The 24,421-nt window shown below is 50.1% G+C and overlaps 1 pseudogene; it reads right to left on the minus strand.

Annotated features, from left to right (window-relative positions):
- Window positions 1-17,925: 17,925 nt before the first annotated feature.
- LOC141986024 (E3 SUMO-protein ligase ZBED1-like) lies at window positions 17,926-20,079 on the minus strand (annotated as a pseudogene).
- Between the last annotated feature and the right edge of the window lie 4,342 nt (window positions 20,080-24,421).

Here is a 24,421-nt window from a genome sequence, read left to right on the forward strand (position 1 = left end):
TACTGACACTAATGTAGTCGCACCAAAGCAAGCCCTGAATGTTGATGGTGTAAAATGGGGCCTGCACCAGTGCCGGATGTCCGCATTAGTGGTTTTTACTGATGTAACTATGCTGGGGCAAATGGCCCTACTCTAGCAAAGCCCATAAATTCCCAGGAGGGGCCTGGAGAAGGAGCTCCAACTTTCACAGTATTCTTTTTACAAACTTCAGAGTAATAGCCGTGTTAGTCTGTATTCGCAAAAAGAAAAGGAGGACTTGTGGCACCTTAGAGACCAACCAATTTATTTGAGCATGAACTTTCGTGAGCTACAGCTCACTTCATCAGAGTATGCATCCGATGAAGTGAGCTGTAGCTCACGAAAGCTCATGCTCAAATAAATTGGTTGGTCTCTAAGGTGCCACAAGTCCTCCTTTTCTTTTTGCGAATACAGACTAACACGGCTGTTACTCTGAAACCTTTCATTATGTGTGTTTTATAATGCCTAGACACTGGGGCCTGATCCTTCGCTGCAATAGCAATAATATTGGGTTTTGAGGAGAGAGTGAAGTGTGTGTGTGTCTGCTTTAGCAGGCTGTATCTGAACACAGAATGACAGTTACCTCCTCAGCAGAAGTGGGAGAAGAGGAGATGGGGGAGGAGGGTAGAACCTCATAAGACCGGCCAGGCTGGATCAGACAAAGGGTCCATCTAGCCCAGTCTCATGTCTTCCAACAGTGGCCAGTGCCAGGTGTTTCAGGGGGAATGAGCAGAACAGGGAATCACCAAGTGATTGACCTCTTTCCACTTAAATGTGCAACACTTAGAAAAATAGGTCGTATGGAGACAAGCCGCACAGGTGTAAATTGCAGAAAACTTTGGAAAAACATGTGATCTGAGGGAGAAAAAAGGTTGGCTATATATGTGTGTGTGTGTATGTGTTTTTAATTTGCAGCCTTAAAGTTACATGTAGGTATTGTAAGCGAATGCTGATCAGTAACTGCCCTCTGCCCTAGTGTTGCAGAGACCCTTGTCCATTTCACCTCAGGGCTGCCTTCCCTGAAACCGATGAGGCATATGACAAACGCGGATCAGTGAACAGGCAGCCGGAGATTGAGCCCGCGTGAGACGAGCGTCTGATCTCCTTTGGCTGCCCTGGACTCCTGTGCTGAGACCCAGATGACATCTCATAAAAGGGGCTCTTTTCCCAGCTCACTGCATTTCTTTCCGTGCAGCTCTGGATAGGCACCTGTTGGTCCCAATAACCTCTTGGACAGGGAGCGAGGGGAGAGACGTTTCCCTTGGCAGAACCCTTTTCACCAGTCGAGAAACCCCAGCTTTCTGCACAGCTTCCTTGCAGCCTAGCAGGCTGGGTGGGTACGTGGAGGGAAAGGCAGCTGTGGCTGGTGCATCCGATAGGCTCGCTTTGGAAGGAGGCACGCTGTGCCTCCCAGCTTCAGGCCCATAACAAAGAGTTTACGTTCCATTGGCGAATGTGTGCCCCATGAGACACAGCAACCCCTCAGCGGGAGAGCACAGGCGCCGAGACGCAGCCCAAACCCAAAGTCCCCGCTTAGATCACCTTTGCGCTGTACCGCCCCCTAGTGATCGCAGTAAACTCCAGCGGGAATGTTGCCAAGAAGGCGTCATCGAGGGAGCCGGTTGGCGCTTGGTAATGGCATCCGTCCCCCCCACTAGCTAAAACGAGTGTGGCTTGAATGGTAAATGCAGATGTTCATATTGGGAACGCAAGAAGCGACAATCCGGAAACCAGCCCAACAGCCTCCTCCTGCTTCCCCTCACCCCCAAACTTCCCCCCAACAACCTGATTTGCACAACCACCCACCATATGGTGTAAACAAAGAGAAGAGAAGAAAATGATCCAATTAGCACATGCAATTGCCAACTTTCAGACTACTAATCAGCTAAGCAACTGCCCTAGGTGAGAACCTATAATCAAGGAAGTAGCAAGATCACAACAATATATAGACACACGTGCATAGACGAGGGCTAATTGTATAAACAGAGGCCGCGATTCTTTCCCAGATGCTGTTTAGACCTCCCCGTGCCTTTATCCAGCAAAGCGATTCCACTTCTCTTGCAATAAAGGCTTCTCTTTGTTTCTAAGGAGAGAGGCGCTTAGTAGAAGGAGCGCGACCGCGCCATGCTGGAGGGTGGAAGATGAGCGGGGGGTGTTTCGCATAGGCAGAAGACTCTCGTGGGCAGGCAGGGCTGCTAGGAAAACCAGCGGTGCAGGCTGAATGATTAACATGGCTTGGGGAATGGACTAGAACTTGGGTTGGAGAGGGAACTTGTTGGGCAGTGGGGCTGGAATAATTTTTATAGCGGGGGTGCTGAAGGTAGAAACTATGTGGTTGAGTTGTTACTACTGCAAGCCCCCGGGTGCGTCAGCACTCCCAGTTCCAGCACCTGTGTTGTGTTTGCTGCTGAAAGGTACCGGATTTCAGAGCTGCCTGCCATCTCCCCAGAACTGGTATGGCCCATGCAATGCTGTTGTCATATCGTGCATAGATTGATATGGAGACAGCGCAGTGGGGTCCCAAGGCATGCCTAGTAATACAAATAATGACCTGTAGAAGGCCAGCCATACTGACGGGATGCAGGAGGGTGGAGGGCAGTGACTCGGAAAAAGATTTGGGGGTTGTGGTGGATAATCAGCTGAACAGGAGCTCCCACTGTGACGCAGTGGCCAAAAGGGCTAATGTGATCCAAGGAGCAGAGAGGCTGTTTGAACTCTGTATTTGGCACTGGTGCGACCGCTGCTGGAATCTGGCGTCCGGTTCTGATGTCCACAGTTCAAGAAGGATGTTGATAAATTGGAGAGGGGTCAGCGGCACACGCACAATGTGCTCGACCCCCACCCCTTCCCTCAAGACCACACACCCCTCCCGCCTCTTCCTGACCTCTCCCCAGAGTGGGCCGTGTCCTCGCTCCTCCTCTTCCCCCCCCACCCCCAGCCTCCTGCCTGCACGCCACGAAACAGCTAATTGTGGCAGGAGGGGCAGGGAGGGAGGGGGAAGCGCTGATGGGCGGGGCCCACTGGCAGGCAGGAGGCACTGGGCGGAGGGGGAGGTGCTGGTAGGAGGACTGCCAGTGGGTGCTCAGCACCCACCATGTTTTCCCCCGTGGGTGCACCAGCCCCAGAGCACCCACACAGTCGGCACCTATGTTCAGAGCAGCACCCCGAGAATGATTAGAAAACCTACCTCATAGCAATAGATTCAAGGAGCTCAATTTATTTAGTGTAAAAAAGATGGTTAAGGGGTGACTGGATCACAGCCTGTAAGTATTTACATGGGGAACAAATATTTGATCATGGGCTCTTTAGTCTAACAGAGGAAGGTCTAACACGATCCAAAGGCTGGAAGTTGAAGCTAGACAAATTCAGACTAGAAATAAGGCATAAATTTTTAATGGTGAGGCTTGTGGTGGATTCTCTTCCATTCCACGCTATTTTAAAATCAAAACTAGATGTTCTGCTAAAAGATCTGCTCAAGGGATTATTGTGGGGCAGTTCTCTGGCCTGTGTTAGACAGGAGGTCAGACTAGAAGATCCCAGTGGTCCCCTTTGGCCACGGACTCTATGACAGGAGATCGGATGTAATTGACTAACTTATTGTAGGTATCAAGGGAGAGGTGAGTTTTCAGGAGGTGTGTACCACACACACACACACCCCTCTCCTGATTTGCAGTCCCTTGCGCTAACTCCAGACAGTGCTTTCTAACATAGCCCCATCAACATGACTGAAGCCTGCCTTGGAAAGACCTCTAGAGTGAGTGATTTGGGCTCATTGGCTCCATGGCTCATTCAGTCCACAGCATCTCAGCTGAGGATGCTAACAGGAGGGTTCAGGGGTGCGTGTGTGTGTGTGTTGTGATGTGGACACTAGTAGGAACGGGATTGAGACTGCTGAGCTTGTATTTGCCATAGGAGTCTTCCATCCTCCTAGCGCACCAGAATGCTTCACAAAGCAATGAGAACTACACAACTGGTGCCACTTCTGCAGCTGGATTTACTGCATCGAGCCAGTATCCTTGAAAGCTTTCCGGTTCTGATCTCCATAATTCTTGCAGCAAGTGCCTGGCACACCATGGCTATTTTACCTGGCACGGCTGAGCAATAGTGAATGTGAGGGGCACTTTTTGTGGGTTGCTCTGGTGAACGCCAACTGATATTCTGTCTACAAATGTTTCCCATCCATGCTGTCCCCGTGTGCCAGGACATTTGAAGAGAGGGAGGAAAATTGTCCTGTATATCTTCAGGACAATTTCCTATAGAAAGTATTCGTTGCTATGTTATCCTTCTCGGGTAATTTCCAGTGTGGCTGGACATACATGGGCTCGTTCTGCTCAGACAGACACACTAGAAGTTGCAGTTTGGCTGTGGTGACATGCAGTCCCACCTGGCTCCCTGGGCACATACTTGGGCAGCTAGCCTGAGTAGCCACTGTGGCCACACTCATTTTAGGTGCTCGGTCGAGCAGCGCTATAGCCTGTCTGCCTACCCATGCTGGGAATTACTTCTCCCAGCTGCTGTGCAGATGTACCCATCCCTCAGTGCAGCAATGGTTCGGCATCTAGGGGGCCAGGACCGCTGCTTTTTATGCTTAAGAACATAAACTTGCGCGCACACAAAAATGGTCAAAAAGAAAAGGAGGACTTGTGGCACCTTAGAGACTAACAAATTTATTTGAGCATAAGCATCCGATGAAGTGAGCTGTAGCTCACGAAAGCTTATGCTCAAATAAATTTGTTAGTCTCTAAGGTGCCACAAGTCCTCCTTTTCTTTTTGCGAATACAGACTAACACGGCTGCTACTCTGAAACAAAAATGATCGATGTTCATCGAGCAGCGCTGCAGTTAGTCGGGGAGTCTCTCCGCCTGCCCCATTCGCCCACTGGTGACTTCCATTGCCTTTCCAGGTAGAATCTACTCCCCACATTTCCCCATGTTCTTTGGAATCCCGTTGTGTGCTGAAATGGTGCTAGAAGGCATGGAAAGGTCGTAAGGGTCTGGCAGCGTCCCCATCTCCAGAGACGAGTGTCACCTTTGCTATCAGGTGTTACTTTAATTCTTTTCTAGCAGATTTTCTTCCGAGCTGCTTTTTTTTCTTTTTCTTTTAATGACAGAAACAAAAGATCACAACTTGCACGAATAACTAAAAACGACTTCTTCCTTACCCCCAAACTGCAAACATGGGAATAAAGTAAAGAGCTGAACAAAGGAAAGTCAGAAAGCACAGGTGGGGAAGAAATAAAAAGCGACTTGGGAGAAGGAGAGGGGAAAAGAAAAGGAAAGAAATACAATTACCGAGCCAATAACAGAAGGCGACAAAGCTGCAGAGATAGGGAATGAGGAAAGATAATCAAAAGAGGAGGAGAGAAAAAACAATCAGAGGAAGGAGAAATAAAAGGAAGATCATGAATAAAGATAGAAGGGGGCAGGCGGAGCTGGGCTGAGAACCGGAACTGAATGTATAATTGGATTTCGGGCCATGTGTGTTGTGATAAGAAATTCCGTGTGCTGATTCTTTAAAAAAAACATATATCACTGTGAGATTTGAATATGGCCAGGCACAACTCCATTCGGACTGAAAATACACATTACAGACTATAGGGAGGGAAAGCCCTTGACACCAGTGGGGCAGGATTGGGTCCCACCAAGAGTTTTGGCCCAGGGCCTCACAGGTATTTAGGATCCTTACTTCACCCACCTTGTCTCTCTGATTTCAGTGGAAGTTATGTTTTTTTATTGGACTAACTTCTGTTGGTGAAAGAGACGAGATTTCAAGCTACATAGAGCTCTTCGGAGCCATGTAAGCTTGAAAGCTTGTCTCTTTTGCCAACAAAGTTGGTCCAGTAAAACATATTATCTCCCTTACCTTGTCTCTCTACTATCCTGAGCCCATTATGTCTCCAACAACACTGCAGTTTGAAATCTAGGGAAGTAAGGAGCCTAAATATCTCTGAGGATCTGGACCTTTGTCTCCATCTCCAGACCATCAGTGGTTCCAGTCCACTGCGGGGCTGGTACTGACTGAAGGTTATTACTCTCTGATGGCTGTTTGGGAGCCTGAATTGTGGGTGGTCTCAGCAAAGCCCTTGGCATCACAAACACCCAGGACGAAACGGGACATAGAGACAATGAATTAGTGTGATGTCTCTAGAAGCGCACTGGTAGCTCAGTGGATGGGAAGCCTGCCCTGTGGTTACTGGCTGTTCATGCCCTGTGCTGTCTGACTGGCACCATTCACCATGCACTCACTCCTCTCCACATGCATGCAACAAAGAGTTTGCAACTAGGCCCACTCAGTGGCCTGAGCTGGTTCCTCGGTAACCTGCACTACCACAGAGGAGATGCCAGCTCAGCATCAGACTCACTGGCTCCCAAGGACAGAGGAAGCCAGTAAGAGGTTCTGATGAATGCTGGCAGCTTGGGGGGGGACGTGACAGCCTACCTGCCTTTGAAGCATGGGACATGGACAGAGGGATTTCCCCAAACTCAGCTCCTGCTGGGAGGTTACCTACTGGGTTTTATTTGGGAGTTCTGGTTCAGGTTCCTTATTATTAAGGAACTCCAACCCTGGGCCAGAGCCCCATTGTGCTAGGTGCTATACAAAGAGCTTACAGTCTAAGTAAAAGATGAGCCAACTGGCAGATACATCAAACAAGGATAAGCATAGCATAGTACTCATGGTCCTGGCATATCAGCTGCTGAGCGAATGTTCCCTTGTGGGAAGGATAAAGAATTATTTGTATTTTTTCACCTGGGCTGGGCTTGATTGTTTAAACCAAGCCAGCTACGCTTGAACATGAGTGTGAATGAACACGCACACACGCACACACTGAAGCACAGCCACTGCCAGAGCACATGATCACTAGACAAAGCCATTGTGGTTGGGAAGGGGACTGGGAGCCAGGAGATCCAGATTCCTAGATCTGCTATGGGCTTCCTTGGGTGACCGTGGGCAAGTGATTTCCTGTTGCTATGAGCCAGTTTCCTCCTTTGTACGGCAGGGATAAGAACACTTCCCCATCTCGGGGGGGGAGGGGGTGGCAAGACTTGAATTTGTTAGCATTCAAGGAGTGCTTTGAAATCTTTGATGGGAAGATGCAACAGAAGTGCCCGTGTTTGCTAGTGTTTGATTGACATTAAATATTGCAATGGTTCGTTATGCCCGACCTGTTAACGGCAGGGGCGATATGAGCAGTAGACTCTCTAGGACGGCAGTTCAGGGATCAGAATCGAATCTAGTCAGCCAGCCTTCCTCCCCGCTCTATTCAGAGCCAGCCTTGCTGCAGAGAGCATTCTGGGGAGTAATTCAGGAGAGGCTGCCCAGCGCCTGCCGGGAGATCTGAATTCCAGCGGGGCAGGTTCTGGCGGCATTATGGAAGGGATTATGGATTATGAATGCAAACCTCAGAAGACCTAGGCCAACCTTCCTGAATAAAACATAACTCGTCCGTCTCCTCGCGTGCTTCAGTCACCTTAGCAGAGCCTGCCTTGTGCTAATCCAGCTGCGGCTGTTTAACTTTCCTGGGTGGTTTCACCCTTGAATGCGTGTCACTTTTATCTTCTGCAGGGCACAGCAGAGAACTCGCTGCTGCAGCCCCAGGGCACTTTTGGCTCTGGGCACCTGGGCCTAAATCCTCACAGGTATCTAGGTGCCTAAATCCTGTTTCAATGCGTAGAGCAATGGGGGACTCAGCTTCATGTTCCCCATGTTGCAAATGGGGGAGCTGAGGTTTGGTTATTCACCCAAGGTCACCAAATGACAGAACCCAATTCTGCTGACTCCTCCTCCTCTGGATTAGGGAAAATCTAGAATCCGAGAGGATTGCTAAGCCCAGGGTGAAACGTCCCGGTGCACCCCGGGTCCTTGTCACAAGCGGTCTCTGGAGTCCTCGATACACAGTTCTGTGCCCTTGTGCCAGTCTGTCAGCCCTGTCCCCGCAGGATTCCAAAGATGATGACTGACTGATTGATTCATTGATTATTTTTAGCACAGGCGCCTACTTGCATTTTTCTGGGTGGGTGCTCCGCCCCTTCCCCCAAGGCCCCGCCCTCGCTCCACCTCTTCCCGCCTCCCGCTCCGTTCCGGGGGGGTGGGGGGGTGACTGCACAGGGGTAGGCGTTCCCAGTCTAGCTAGTGCGGCTAACAATAGCAGCGGCTGTACAAACCCAGGGTTCCAGGTGGGCAGGTTCTTGCTGCCCTAGCTTGCACTGGGGTCCACGTCACCTTGATCTCGCTGCTCTTCTTAACTGCGCTGGCCAGATTAAAGCTAGCACATGGGTATGCCAACCCAGGCTGCAGTCTCCCCACTGACTGCAGTGTAGCCGTATCCATAGCCTCGCCTATTCTGTATCGGTTCTCATTCTGCACTCATCACCATAGTATCTGAGCATAGACGCGGGAAGTAGGGGTGCTGCAGCACCCCCAGGGTTTAGGCGGGGCCACTGGCCCTGGACTCCACTCCCCAGCTCAGGTCCCGGGGGCTAGCCCTGTGCCCCTCTCCCCAAACCCGCACCTGGGACTCTGGGGCCCCGGCCGCTGGCCCCGTGCCCGGGGTGCCACTCCTGGCCCCCCCCCAACTCCCAGGACCCCACGCCCAGCCCCATGGCCAGGGCTCTGCTCCTGGCCCCACAAGTGGGGTCCCAGCTGCTGGCCCCTCCCTGGGGCTCCACTCCTGGCCCTTACACCCACCCCCAGCTGTGGCCACAGCCTCTGCCCCCTTACTGCTGTCTGGGTCCCGCACTCCCGGAGACACAGCCCTGCTCCCTGCCTCAGCCTGGAGGGTGGGGGGGGGGGTGGACAGGGGTCAGGGGGCTGGCTTTCAGCACCCCCACGACTAAGAATGTGCCAGCACCACTGTATCTGAGCTCTGTCCAGTCCCGCATTAAGCAAGATGGCTAACATCTGTCACATGTTCATTCTCTCATCCTCTTCCCAGGGGCAGAAGTGTGTGCAGGGATTTTGATTTTTAAAATAATATCGATCATATATATACACACACATGTTGCTATATGTTTGGTCGAGAAATCAGCCCAAAGAAAAGGACCTTGATTGGGAGCAGAAGGTGGGGAGGTTTGGGATTCCCTCATTTCCTGGGGGAATTTGTTCCCCAGCTTCGGACTAGCCCCCAAGACAGTTCTGTCTCCTGCACAGCTGAGCTTTTCCCTTTACGGTAGAAAGTTCCATGGCACCTGAGGAGCAGAATTGTCAACCACGGTCTTCATCCTGGAACTTTAGGCTCTTTTAGATATGCTGGGCCCACGCCAGAGAGCGCCTTGAAGTAAGGACCAAGACCTTCCACCTGATTCAGTATTCTCTGGAAAAGCCAGTGCAGGGAGCGGAGGACGGATCTGATGAGCTCATAGTGGTCTGGGTTGCTGAGGGAGATGCACTTCAGCATTGTGTACCAGATGGAGTTTCCACCATGCGGAAGGCTTCATGCCCATGTCCTTCACGCCAAGGGACATCGCCGTAGTCCAGCTGAGCGGTGACAAAGGCATGAATAACTGAAGCCAAGTCACCATGCACCAGATTGGGACAGTCTTCTCGCCAGCTGGAGATGGTAGCAAGTGTCACTCATCGATGCTGCTGTGTGAGAGCACTCCTAGGCCACGGACCGAATTGGCCAACGGTGGGTGTGAACCTGCCACCAAAGGAGACTGCATCACGGCTCCAAGTGCTTCCAGCCGCCCACCGGCATCACCTCTCTCTCACATGGGTTCAGCTTCAGCCAGCTCTTCTACATCCACGAGCTGATCTCGTCCGAGCACTTGGTGATGTGACGAAGGGTGAGTGGAGTTAGCACCTGCTAGTTGCATGAGTATGTACCCAAGGGGTCAAGCGAGATCGTACTCAGCTAGCCCAAGCCACAAAGCCAGACTGCTGTGTATGTCTCCCTGTGATGGGAATTACATCCTCAATGGCTTGCCCCAGGTCACACACGGACTCTGTAGCCAGCATAGGAACCAAACCCTATCTCCTGAGTCCTAGAGCACTGGCTTAACCACAGGATCTTCCTGCAAAGATACACCGATGCCCGCCAGAAATGGCCTGGATGAATCTAAAAAATTCAGCGGAGAGTTCCTCACTCTTCAGAAGCTTGTGATTCTCACCCTGAATCCGAGCGCTTTGTTCCTTTGTCTCTCCGATTTTACCAAAGAGGAAACTGAGGCACAGAGAGGTGACATGGCAGGTCCCAGGCAACGCAACCACAACAGAGTTTGTGTCACCTGCTTCCCTACTGAGCGCCTAAACCAGGCTGCCTGAAGTAATGGATGAGGGAGCTTTGTCTCCATGTCACCATCCTCTCAGCTAGTTTGTGGTGGAAATCTCATGAGAAAAGATTGATGCAAAGGAGAAAGGTTGGTCCTGTGGGTTAGGCCCAGGATAGGTACTGAATCATAGAAATGTCAGGCTGGAAGGGACCTCGAGAGGCCATCTAGCTCAGCCTCCCGTGCTGAGGCAGGAAGGAGTAAACCCAGACCATCCCTGATGGGTTTGTCCAACCTGTTCTTCAAAAGTCTCCAGTGATGGGGATTCCACAACCTCCCTTGGAAACCCGTTCCAGAGCTTAACTACCCTGAGAGTTAAGAAAGTTTTTCCTCATATCCAACCTAAATCTCCCTTGCTGCAGATTAAGCCGATTACTACGTTGTCCTTCCTTTACACTGAGAACAATTGATCGTATTTATAACAGCCCTTAACATGTTTGTGGCTGTTATCCGGTCCCCCCTCAATTTTCTTTTCTCAGGATTAAACATATTCCGTTTTTGTAAACGTTGCTAATAGGTCCAATTTTCTAAACCTTTTCTCATTTTAGCTGCCCTCCTCTGGACTCCCTCCAGTTTGTCCACCTCTTTCTTAGCATGTGGCCCCCAGAATTGGACACAGTGCTCCAGCTGAGACATCACAACTGCCGATTAAAGTGCAACAATTACCTCCCGTGTCTTAGACATGAAATTCCTGTTATGACACCCCCAGATATTCGCCTTTTTTGTCGCTGCATCACAATGTTGGCTCTCATTCAATTTGTGATCCACTATCACCCCCAGATTCTTCTCAGCGTCCCCAGTTAGCCCCGTTTTGTAGTTGTGCGTTTGATTTTTTCCTTCCTAAGTGAAGTACTTTGCACTTGTCTTTGTTGAATTTCATCTTGTTGATTTCAGACAAATTCTCCAATTTTTCAAGATCATTTTGAATTTTAATCCTGTCCCCACCCAAAGTTCTTGCAAGCCCTCCCAGCTTGGTGTCATCTGCAAATTATATAAGCATACTCTCCTCTCCATTATCCAAGTCATGAATGAGCTAGATTCTTTCCCCGCCTCTGCCATTGACTCACTCTAAGACCTTGGTCAAGCCACTTCACGTCCCTGTGCCTTAGTTTCATCATCCGTAAAATGGGGTTAATGATACAAACAAAGCCTCACAATACCCTTGGTTAACGAGTCATTTCACGGCTATGTGCTTCAGTTTCCCATCTCTAAAATGGGGATAATGATACTGACTGTGAGATCTACTGAGGAAAAGTGCTACTTGTGAGCAAGGCATTATTATTATTACTGTTCCAAAAGTGCTGTGAGATCCTTGGATGGAAGAGGGTGCAGACCGGAGAAGTATTGTTATGGTGGACATCACCAGGTGCTGTTGTTACCCATAGTCTTCCAGGTTCTTTTTCAGTGTGTGACCAAGTTTTGACTCGTTGGAAGACATGCTGGGTTGTGGAGAGTTTTGGATTAGACAGTTTTTGTGTGTATAGGTAGCTTCAGGTGCGAGGGGAGCTATAGGAGCAGCAGGACACTTTGCTGTCTGCCTTGGCCTGTGGTGACAGTCAATTCTTAAAGCCAAGCTGCTCCCTGGGAATCAAGCCTTGGTGTTGGGCTGAGATTATTCTAGGAGAAGGGATTGCCCTGCATGCCATTTGACCATCTCTGTTCCAGCACTGGGGTTTTGTGTGTAAATCAAACACGTTACATTCAGAATAGCCCCAGATCCTGTGTCACTGATTTCTACTCCACCGGGAAGCCAAGCCCCGAGTTCTGCCACCACGTGGCAAAGAGGCGACTCAGCTGGGAGAATGGGACACTGTGAGCAAAAAGAAAAGGAGTACTTGTGGCACCTTAGAGACTAACCAATTTATTTGAGCATAAGCTTTCGTGAGCTACAGCTCACTTCATCGGATGCATACTGTGGAAAGTGTAGAAGATCTTTTTATATACACACAAAGCATGAAAAAATACCTCCTCCCACCCCACTCTCCTGCTGGTAATAGCTTATCTAAAGTGATCACTCTCCTTACAATGTGTATGATAATCAAGGTGGGCCATTTCCAGCACAAATCCAGGGTTTAACAAGAACGTCTGAGGGGGGGGCGTAGTTAAAAACAAGGGGAAATAGGTTACCTTGCATAATGACTTAGCCACTCCCAGTCTCTATTCAAGCCTAAGTTAATTGTATCCAATTTGCAAATGAATTCCAATTCAACAGTTTCTCGCTGGAGTCTGGATTTGAAGTTTTTTTTGTTGTAATATAGCAACTTTCATGTCTGTAATCGCGTGACCAGAGAGATTGAAGTGTTCTCTGACTGGTTTATGAATGTTATAATTCTTGACATCTGATTTGTGTCCATTTATTCTTTTACGTAGAGACTGTCCAGTTTGACCAATGTACATGGCAGAGGGGCATTGCTGTCACATGATGGCATATATCACATTGGTGGATGTGCAGGTGAACGAGCCTTGATTATCATACACATTGTAAGGAGAATGATCACTTTAGATAAGCTATTACCAGCAGGAGAGTGGGGTGGGAGGAGGTATTTTTTTATGCTTTGTGTGTATATAAAAAGATCTTCTACACTTTCCACAGTATGCATCCGATGAAGTGAGCTGTAGCTCACGAAAGCTTATACTCAAATAAATTCCTTAGTCTCTAAGGTGCCACAAGTACTCCTTTTCTTTTTGCAAATACAGACTAACACGGCTGTTACTCTGAAACCTGCGAGCAAGAAGGACCATCAATATTCTTCTGTCCTCTTCTGCTCCTGGGAGAAGCCTGGGAGTTCGGAGTCAGCATCCTGAAGTCTGCAGAGGGATGGACCCCAGGCCTGGCTCCATTTTGGGGTTTGGATCAGGCGATTTCTTATTGCATCCTTCCCCCGATAGTCTCTTGTAAGAGCCTCTTCTGGGAGTCATGGCATGGCCTAGCCCTGCCTTGTTTAAACATCCTGCATGCCCAAATTGCAGGGAGCTGTTAGCCCTGGGTTTCCTCCCACTCATTAGACTCCCGGCCTCATCTCATTTGTAGCTCCCTCGTTAACTCCACAGAGGCCTGAAGCCACCCAGCAAGACAAGCCATCAAAGCAGCAGGTGGCTCTGCACGGGGCTCTTTGAACTGGAGGTGTCAGGCCATTATCGCCCGGCACGGGGCCTAGAAATCAGAGCCCCGCTTGCTGGGTGTCCTAAATTACCAGGGAGGCTGCAGCCGCCTTAGATGAAAAGGCAGAGCCACATCTGAGACCGTTCGGTCCCCCTCTTGGTTATGTTGCCCAGTCCAAGGCTGAATTGCCCTGCAGATTGGCTTTTACTGTCCTCCTGCTTCCAGCCTTGCTTTGCTCAAATCTCTGCCGTTCTCGGGACCGAGTGTGAGACTCGGTGGGAAGAGTGCCACCTGACCTACGGGGTCATGGGTGCCATTTCCCGCCACGCCTGAGAATTCCTGGGGCCTCCACCGACTTGCCAAGCAAACCCAAACCTGCTTAGCCGGTCGTTTCTCACAAGATGCTGCCACTGGCTGCAATGACTCCTGGAGCTACGCATCCTGACCCAGGACTAGGAAGGGCCCTACAGGGAGAAAGCAAGACGTGTGGCAGGTCTGCCCAGTTTTGGATGAGCCCCCTCCCGTAAGATCTATCCTTTATCAGCCTCTGCGATCAGATCCAAAAATCTCCCCTTGACCCAGCAGTGCTCATCTGTAGTGTATAGGAAATGGGGCGGTGTCCCTGTGAATCACGTGTGAGCTCTCTGGCAGTGCTCACTGGCTTTCTGGCCACGTCTGCCAGACAGCACAGAGCCGCGGTAGGTATATTAGCCAGTCCTTGCATCGGGGTGACCAGAGAGCAAGTGTGAAAAATCAGCACTGGGGGTGTGTGTAATAGGTTGCCTATGTAAGACAAAGCTCCTAATATTGAGACGTCTCTGGTCACCCTACCTTGAATGTCTGCCTAGATAAAAGGAAAAGGAGTACTTGTGGCACCTTAGAGACTAACACATTTATTTGAGCATAAGCTTTCGGGAGCTACAGCTCTGTGTCTAGATAGTGAACACTGTTACTTGAGACCCGGCTGTGTCCTTCTGCGTGGTGTTTGTGTTGTGTAAAAAAGCAAAAGACACAACGACTGGCAAAGAAGGTGGGCTCCCACCCTGGGCATACAGTGAAATAGCCAGCGAGTGCCGAGGCCTAGTGGAAGTGAAACTTAACGGGGGCTGTGAGTCACCTGCTCCATTCTGGGGGTAGCCTCAGCTCCTACCTTCACCTGCCCCTGGGCCCCTCTCCCAGCCCTGTGCCCAGATCCAAGGATCTACCCTTGCTCCTGCCCTGCTCAGGCACTCAGCAGAGGGAAGCTCTGCAGATTCTCACGTCATCCCTCCCGCCAGCTGCCCCGACTGCGGCTGAGTTCAGTGGCGTGTCACCCAGAATAACATTAATGCTTTCTCTCCCTGCCCCAGCCCGCCTGCCTGGAGAGCCCAGGGCATGTAAGTTATTACACTGTGCAACATGAAGCAGATCAGGCTTATAATTTATAGGAACAAAACCAGGTAACAGGCTTTCTCAGGCACTCCTTCCGCCCCCCCCCACCCCTTTTTCCATGCCAGCAGCCCGCACTCCTTCCTGGTGCCAGAGCTGTGGAGTTGCCCTGCCAGGGATCAGCACTGCAGCTCTAGTCCCGTGTCTTGTCTCCAGCACTGGCCAATGCCAGATGCTTCGGCGGAAGGGATGAAATCTCTATCAGCCGCACTGGCCTGACCCTTAGTGAGGAAATGTCTCTCTGAGCAATGCCGGCCGCTCTGTACGGTTGGCCCTTTAATTATTGCGTGCGTCTCTCTGTCTGCCCCTCTCTCTCGCACACGTGCGCACACCACTGTGCACCCACAGCTGAGCCTTGGACATCCCCGAGGCCAAGAAGCACCATGGGAGAATCATGCACCGGCCTCTTGGCTCTGTGTCCGATCTCGCTGTCCTCGAAGGGGGCGTCTGCGCTGCAAACAGCACGTGTCGCTGCAGTATCCTTGCTGTTAGGTGAGCTCGGTGGCTCAAAGCTAGCCCAGGCAGGTCTCGGCGTGCTGGGGTCCCCCTCGGATTGCCGGGTAGACGCACCCTCAGTCGTCATGCTTTGATATGGCAGCTGCCTCAAACTAAGGTGTATGGAAGGGGCAGTGGAAGATGCGAGGCTCTTTAAACAATAGTGACTATAGAACAAGATCTCTGGCTAAGGGGATGGAAGAGCTGGAAGGAAACCAGGAGAGGATCTCTTGGGCCTCATTCAGTCCATCTTGCAGCTTTCTTGTATGCCCAGTGCTGAGGGCTTGTCTACACTACAGAGCATTGGCTGGGATAGCTATGCTGGCAAACCCCCCTAGCGAAGAGGCAGTGTAAGCCACCAGAAGGAGTTCTGCCGACACAGCTAAACCAGCTCCCTGAACGACATTAGCTAAGCCACCAGAAGCAGCCTGTCAGTATAGTTTGTCTACACTGGGCTTTTGCTGGCATAGCGACGGTGGCCAGGGGGATGTGGGTTTGGTTTTTTTTCCACACTCTTAGCTGACATAGCTATGGCACAGAACTTCATCGGGTAGACCAGGCCTGAATCTCCAACCACTTGCAGCCATTCGGGATGCCACGGGGTTTTTCACGAGAGCAGGGGTGTGAACCTGTCTCATGCCAAATTTCATCTCCAGTCTTCACAGTTGGTTGAAACTGAATCGTCCTCCATGCTGTTTCGGCCAGTGGTCGTGTTATTCTTCACTTCCCGAGCCAAACGGCTTTGGAAGGTGGCTGTTAAGGTGCCACGTTCCACCCCAGAGGTGGCTGCATTTCATCGGTGGCCTGCTCCTGTTCTTTGGGATGAAAGGCGCTCTGGACGTAGCGGATATTGTCACCTTCCTTCTCCTTGACACATAATATCATTAACGCACCCTCCTTGGGATCACAGAGTGGAAAGTACTGTCGATGCTGGTAGAGGCTCAAAGCCGGCAGGGCTTACTTCGGTATTAATCTCTCCTGACAATATTTACCCCGGTGTTAAAAAGTTCAATGCAAAAATAAGGCTCCTTACTCTGCTCCTTCCCCTTCTCCATCCTTTCCCCACTGCCACACTGCTTAGATTGGGGGGTGATTTTCTTTTCTTTTGGTGTTAATTTGTATTAAAGAGTCTTTAGACCCTTGAGAGATTTGGAAAGGGCGGGGCTTTGACACAGTCGTGAGAGGTAGAGGAAAAAGGGCTGGCGGGCAGGGTGGGAAAATGTGGTGTCCGGCCCCCTGAGTCCTATTCCTTGCCCAGCAATACACAGACAGGTAACCCTTCCCTTCCCTTCTCCTTCTCGCTGCCTGTAGAACAAACACCATCGTGGTGGGAGATGTGAGGGTCCTTGCATGCAACAGCCTCCTGGAGGGAATGGCTAAGAGGTCAGCTTGGAAATACTGAAGTCGTCCTAGAAGCACAGGTCAGGTCAGCTCTGTGTATGTCAGCACTGCCATCCAGAGGTGTGGCTGGGGCCTGCGTAGATGTGTCCGAGCTAGCTTTGATCTAGATCACACCTCGCTCAAGGAACAGCAAAGCCAGGGCAGCACAGGTGGGGGCTGCTCGAGTGCATGCCTAGGGTTCTGGCCAGGCTGGACTTCGCTAGCTAGATCAGGTACGTCTACGGGTGCTGCAGCCACCCCTCCCAATTGCACAATTGCTCTCTGAAGGGTCAACTCTGCATGTTATCTCTTCGGGGTCAGTCAGCGGAGTGCTATGCCATTTACTGGGGGAGATTAACGGTCCCATGGCACTTTTCATTCGAGATGGGTCTTCACACCAGCATTCTTGGCCAAACTGTCCTCCCTAGTGCAGCGTGCCGTGCACCAGCTGGTGGTTGCCATCCCACCCCAGAGGGGGCTGCATTGCAATGGCGCTGTCTGGGGACAGCAAAGTGCTTGGTGCTCTCTGGGGATGGGAGCTGCTATGGGAAAGTAAGACATCCTGGTTGCTTGGGGTCTCCTCCAGAGCGGAGAGTTACACAGACCAAATCGCAGTGAAATGAAATAACTGATCCAAGCCAAATGGCTGTCCCGATAACCTACCAAATCCTGCATCGTGGTGGGGGTTTGACCCTTGCAGTCCCTTCCAACCCTATGGTTCTATGAAAGGGGGAAGAGACCTCAATCCCCCAGGTCCCCTGCAGGGACCAGTCAGCTGCTGTCAGAACAAAATAGGACTCTTCCTCCGCCATCCCATCACCTCCCGTTCCATGTGAGCTTCTGCCCTACCAAGTGTCACCAAAAGGATCAAACGCTGCACAGTTCCAAAGGGGGGTGAGAGCCAGGCTTTTTGTTTGACCCATTATAATAGTTAAGGGGTGACTTGATCACAGTCTTAAGCATCTACATGGGGAACAAATATTTAATAGGGCTGTCAAGCGATTAAAAAGTTAATTGTGATTAATCACGCTGTTAATAATAGAATACCATTTATTTAAATTTTTCTATATTTTCAAATATATTTTCAATTACTGCACAGAATACAAAGTGTACAGTGCTCACTTTATATTTATTATTTTTGATTATAAATAATTGCACAATAAAAAAAGATAAATGAAAGAAATCGTATTTTTAATTCACCTCATACAAGTACTATAGTGCTATCTCTTTATTGTGAAAGTGCAATTTACAAATGTAGAATTATTATTGTTTACATAATTGCACTCAAAAATAAAACAAGGGAACCTTTAAAGCCTACAAGTCCACTCAGTCCTACTTTTTGTTCAGCCAATCACTCAAACAAACAAGCTTGTTTGCATTTGTGGGAGATAATGCTGCCCGCTTCTTGTTTACAGTGTCACCAGAAAGTGTTTGCAGGGCACTGTTGTAGCTGACGTCGGAAGGTATTTACCTGCCAGATGCCCTAAAGATTCATATGCCCCTTCATGCTTTGACCACCATTCTAGGGGACATGAGTCCATGCTGATGATGCGTTCTGCTCGATAACAATCCAAAGCAGTGCAGACCAATGCATGTTTATTTTCATCATCTGAGTCAGATGCCACCAGCAGAAGGGTGATTTTCTTTTTTGGTGGTTCGGGTTCTGTAGTTTCCACATCGGAGTGTCGTGCTTTTTAGGACTTCTGAAAGCATGCTCCACACCTCGTCCCTCTCAGATTTTGGATGGCACTTCAGACTCTTAAACCTTGGGTCGAGTGCTGTAGCTATCTTTAAGAAATCTCACATTGGTACCTTCTTTGGGTTTTATAAAATCTGTCGTGAAAGCGTTCTTAAATCGAACAACATAAGCTGGGTCATCATCCGAGACTGCCATAACATGGAATATGTAGCAGAATGCAGGTAAAACCACGGAGCAGGAGACATACAATTCTCCCGCAAGGAGTTCAGTCACAAACCTGCAGGGCTCGGGTAGTGTTTCTAGCTTTTTCAAAATCCTTCTCTGTCGATGCTTTTGAAGAGCTAATGCGGCAGTGATAGTGGCTTTACTGCAAAGCAGGCACGGAATCAGCCAACGTGGAGTTCCATCTGGTCGAAATATCTTGTACAAGAGGTTCTTGTTTCTGTCCTAGCTCTGGAATGTGCTTGAAATGGCTCACAAGTTTTCCACATTTTGCCAGCACGTTTTCAAAACCACCATCACTGAGCACTACTGAGATGGATCACTGCAGACAGTGTTGCTTGTCATCGGTTCAAAAGGCAAGCTGCTACCATATTACGTGCCCTGTCAATACTAATTGTTGTTACCTTTTCTGGAATAGTCCATTCTTTCGCAACCTCCAAGAAATGCTCTACACATGCTCCGGCATAATGTCTCTCTTCAGTATGCGTTACTGTTACAGCAAACGACTGCAGAGTCCAGGCAGCATCAGGCAGGTGTGCCGAGACACCAAGATAGCTGTGATTGCTCAAGGATGTCCAGTGATCGCCAGCCAAAGCAACAGCTAGTGCATTTTTCAGAGGCTCCAACTCTGTAGTCTTCTCATTGCCGTATTGGTCATGTATTCATGACGCTGCGGTTCCTCGGGAAGGCAAGGTGTGTGACTGATTGGAAGATGCAATTTGAATAGCATCTCTTAGCCCTCTGTCATTCACAATGTTGTGTGGTCTGCAGTCCATAGCTATCCACTTTGCAGGAGCAATGGTTAAGCTGCTGTACTTTGTTTAATCCCTGGGTTTGTAGCAATCCTGAAACTCTCTGTAATTGTACGCTGTTGTGGCGGGCTGGATTCATTTGCTGGCAGCTGGTGACCCGGCCATCAGGGGAGGCTAGCCCCCAGCCCCTCCCCTTCTGCCTCCCCCTCCTCTGCAGGAGCCCAGAGCACCCCCACCGCGGCCCCAGCACCAGGCGGCCGCAGCCACCCCCAGCCCCAGTGCTCCGGGCAGCCAGCCCAACCCCAGTTCACTGGGCGGCCGCCCCCACTTCCAGTGCGTCGGGCAGCCAGGTGGAGCAGCCGCAGCACCAGCCGCCCTGAGTCCCAGCGGGAGTCAGGCCGGCCTAGGCCAGGGCAGAGCGCCGGGAGGGGCCGTGGGGGTGGAGTATGGGCAGGGCCACACCAGGCTGTTTGAGGAGGCCCAGGCTCCGATAACACGCTGCCCATGGGTGGCTGGTATCTGTAGCACAAGATCTGGAGGCAAAAGCATGCTTGGCACGTAGGCGGTATTGCAGACTTGAAGTACTTCTACGGTGTTGGACCTCAGCCTGGCAATAGCTACAGATAACAGGCTTTTTAGCCAGAGAACCAGCTGGAAGTATTTTAAAAATAAACTTCCCATATTCAAAAGATCTGAACTGTTGCTGCTTTGCTCCATTAACTTTTTCTGATATTTTAATCACTCCAGATCATGAAAACACAGTAGAACGGTGCCAATGTCTGGAATAATTCAATACATTCTTCTATATAATCAATACATTTGTGTCCTGTTCAAAAGAGTCCTTGCAGTGGATATGGAAAGATTTTTACCTCAGGATTTTAACGTTCAGTAGGGGAGTGATTTGTGCAGGAGGCTTTTTTTGTTTTCTGCTGCTGCTGGGTTAGTCTTTCGTATGCAATTTTGTATGTCGCCTTGAGAGGAGTCTTGGCTTATTGAAGGGGTAAGATTCCTCCGAAAGTCAGCGTTCTGGAGATGGGAGGCGTGGGAGTTGTGCAGGAGAAGGGTGAATTCTTGATGCTGCTCCGGTTGGGCTGGGTTTCTGAGCTCACCACCAGGCTTGCCTCCTGCCCGAAAAAGAGTTTCATCTTAGAAAACTGCATTCGGTGTTGGGGGAGGAGGGACGCAAGCGATGACTTGAGCAGGAGGAGGGTGAGGGAGGAATCTTGCTGCTGCTTCTGGAAGGGTGGTTTCTGGTCCGGGGCTCGCCAGGCTCGCCTCCTTTTACTGACCTAGGTGGGCTTCTTTCAGCTGGGTGAGCCCTTATTCTCCCTTGCAAACGCATTTTACCTCAGGACTCTGCATGTGGCAGGGGAGGAGAGACTGGTGCAGAGAGGCTGAGCTCGCCAGACCCCTGTTCTCTATGGGGTACTGCTAGGGGCCAGCTGGGGGAAATGGGACACGGCACGGGGGGAAGGGTTCAGTCCTGGTGAAAGGTGCATTATTTCCATCACCAGAAAATGAAGTCTTCAAGTTTATCTCCTTGAGAGGTACAGCTTGGGCAGTAGCAGGTAAACTGAGTAACCAGGCAACAGGCTGAGTCAGTCATCATCATACTGGTATGTTAAGCTCACTCTGAGTTCCTTGGTTGGCAAGTGCTCTAGCAGGGCACTGTAAGGACCTGGCTAGCAAGCAAGTGCACTGCTACCCCCATTGCTGGATAGAATCAGAACTGTTCAGCCATGTGTCATAGGCCATCTACTGCTAGCAGCTCATGGAGATTCACCTGTAGCTCAGGGGCTGTGCTTTCAGAGCAGGCAGATCTGGGTTCTGTCTCTACTGTTGCTGTGGAGATCTGCAATGCTATTGCTAACAGAGCAGATTCACGGTCCCCACCTGTTTCCCCCCCAGTCAGTCAGGAAGGTGTGATCTGAAGAATGGCTGTGTTTGTAAAAGGAACAGTCACACACCTAAACTGAGGCCCAGTGCCATTCTTGTCTCTCTCTGCCCATGCCCAGCTCCACAGTGCTGGCAGCTGAGGAGGGTTCTGCTCGCTGGCAGGGAAAGAAGAGAAAGGACAGAGCGTGGGAGAAAAGAATGGAGGGAGAGAAAGAAAAGATGCAAAGAGAATGGACTGTTGACTAATATATGCTGGCTAGCATATAAATAGACATCATATTAAGAATATGTATTATCTGCACCATATATATTTATATATATTAGTATGCATTAAGCACCAAAAACATTAAGCCCAAATATTGTAACGGTGATGTAACCTAGACTGGCCTATACCATAATCCTATTCACTTACGGTAAATATCGCATAACTCCTTGCATTTGCTGAGGTAAGCATTTGGCACAAGCAGATAGGAAACCTATCAAAAACAAGATACATTGGTTTTATGTCTTAGTACAAGCTAGGGAAGTGCCTTCACGGACCAGTACCTGGAATGCTCGTATCCAGAACACAGATAAGGAAGGAACTGAACACCATGTTAGGGAACTGGGACAACCCGATGGGTTGGATCTTAGAGACGTGTAAAGAGATGTGTAACTTGTAAAAATCATATAAATACTACCAGCTGAAATGTCAGCTGGGGAACACACCTTCTGCGTAAGGCAAATGCAATGGGGATTGGTCCTGCTTTGAGCAGGGGGTTGGACTAGATGACCTCCTGAGGTCCCTTCCAACCCTGATATTCTATGATTCATTGTCGCTGTGCAGGCTCTTCGGAGACTGGTGTCGTATAGAACTCTTTTCCTGTGCCATATTAAAGCGGATTGATGCTGGCTGTTTGGTCTCTTGAGTAAATTTCGTAATGAATCGAAGTGTCTTTAAGCAACTGACTATAGGGTCATTTCTTAGCAGGACAACAGTGAGTGACGGGGGAGAAAGGAGCAGGAGGGCATAGTCACATGAGCAAAGGCAGAGGGATCATTTCAGCCCAACTTGTTGTTTCAGGCAGGGAGGAGATCCGCTTGCTGCTTAAGTCATCGGCACTGACGGCTTTTCCATCCCAGCTGTTTGCCCCTCGGGCTCAGGCAGAGAGGTGCCGGGGAGGAGGGCTGGGATTTGCAGCCCCCAGCAAGCAGACACTAAGGAATGAGTGAATTATGTCACTTAATTGTTTGGCCTCGAAAAAGGGGAGAAGAGATCAAGTCAGAACAATATTGTCCTTCTAGGACAAATCTGCTCTAAGGAAATACATGTCACCCTGCTAAAATGGGTCAGGGCTTTAATCTCCTGCAGGCTTGGTCCTGGTACCTCTCTCTCTGCGGTATCCTTTTGTCCGGTGTACGTGCTAGACACAGCGAATGTTCCCATTGCAATTAGGCACCCCCTAAGGTGTGGGGCCCTGCTGCCATAAGGCTGGTGGTGGTCTCTCTTCCTGGGTGAAATTCACACCTGTGCGGAGGGCTAGCAGAAAGCCGAAGCAATGCTAACAGGTCTCAGCCTGGGATCTGAGCTCTCATTGTGAATGTACTGGTGAAATGGGCGCAGATCTCTGTACCCTCAGGGCTTCCGTGGCACGTAGGCCACATGCTGGTTCTCTGCCCAGGGCATGAATTCCAGCCACTGTGCAATCTGCAGCCAGCTATGCCAGCACAGTGATAGCTGCAGAGCCGCAGTCACACCCACTGGCTTTGTCTAGACTAGGGGCCACAAGCGCGTGTGGCTGGCGCGTGTTAGCAAACACCCATCATCCAGAAGCGCCGTGTAGATGAGGCAGGGTGGAGTTTAACACCAGCTCATTCTTGGCTCCCTCCCCCTCATCTGACACTTTTAGAACCTGTTCGCTAACGTGTCCTACCAACAAATCCCGATCTAGACCAAGACAGCAATAGGGCACGCACAATGACACGCCCTCTCTGACAAACACACTCACATATAAATACCTCCCCAGTAATAAAATACAGGAGTACAAAGGATGTGTCTGTTTGAACACGGCTGGGAGAGGCCAAGGGGTAAATCTCTATCTGATCAGTGGCCGATTTCCTTGAGATTGCCATGTCCCCAGGACATGGGGGAGGTCTGGCCAGGATGGGCGAAAAGGGCCTGGGGCTGTTGCCAAAGGGTTTTAATTCAGTGACCTGCACCTTTGTACTGGTTCGCACCCCATGAGGTTGGCTTCGTGGCTGAGACATCAGCACACACATACCAAGAGGCCAGGGGTCATAAAGATCTCGGACTGATTTCAGCCTGCAGGGAGTTCTCATGTCCTTGGTGTTGCAATACCAGTAACCCCAAAAGATGCTTCACTTCAGCGGTGCTGGTGAGCGACTCATTAGGTGACATGGGCTGGTGGAATACATTTCCCAGGGGAGTGCCGGAAGCCTCACGCTGGCACACTTAAAACTAGACAGGACCAAACATATATATATGATAGGGGATGCTTCGATAGGGAGGCAGGATGATCTAGGGATTAGGTTACTTGTCTCTGATCCCAGCTCTCCACAGACTTCCTGGGGGAATTTGGGTGAGGCCCCTCATCTCTGCCTCCATTCCCCATCTCTATGGTGGGGATAACCACACCTCCTGGGGTGTCATGAGGCTAAATCCAGCAAGCATTGTGAAGTGTGCAGATCCTTTGCCGAGGGAGTGGGGGTTTATAGGTATTTAGGGCGGAGAGCAGTGTCTGAATTAGAGCATGACCCCATGCGTGTGGCTTTAGATATTATTCTAGGTGTGGCTTAATATGAGATGGGGGGGAGCAGGGGGTTATTCCAAACTTCAGGCAATAACAGTAAGAGTCTAAAAGCTCTTTGCAAGCCTCAGTGCACCCCAGTAAGGTGTAACCAGCCCTACTTTACACAGAACCTTACAGGTTAAGGCCACCCAAGACTGGTAGAGCTGGGACGTGAACCCAGGAGTCTGGCACTTTAGTCACTAGACGTTTCCGGGGCCAATGAATAAAACTTCAGAAATGCCATAAAACGAACGAGATGACTGAAGCGGAAGAGGCTAGCTCTGGGAGACCACTAGGGGGCAGTATGTGCATGCAGAATATTCTCCCAGCCTCTGGGACATGGGCTGCGAGGGGACAATACTTTGTTAAAGCAA

This window comes from Natator depressus, chromosome 4, assembly GCF_965152275.1.
Source record: "Natator depressus isolate rNatDep1 chromosome 4, rNatDep2.hap1, whole genome shotgun sequence".
NCBI classification, from domain to species: Eukaryota; Metazoa; Chordata; order Testudines; family Cheloniidae; genus Natator; species Natator depressus.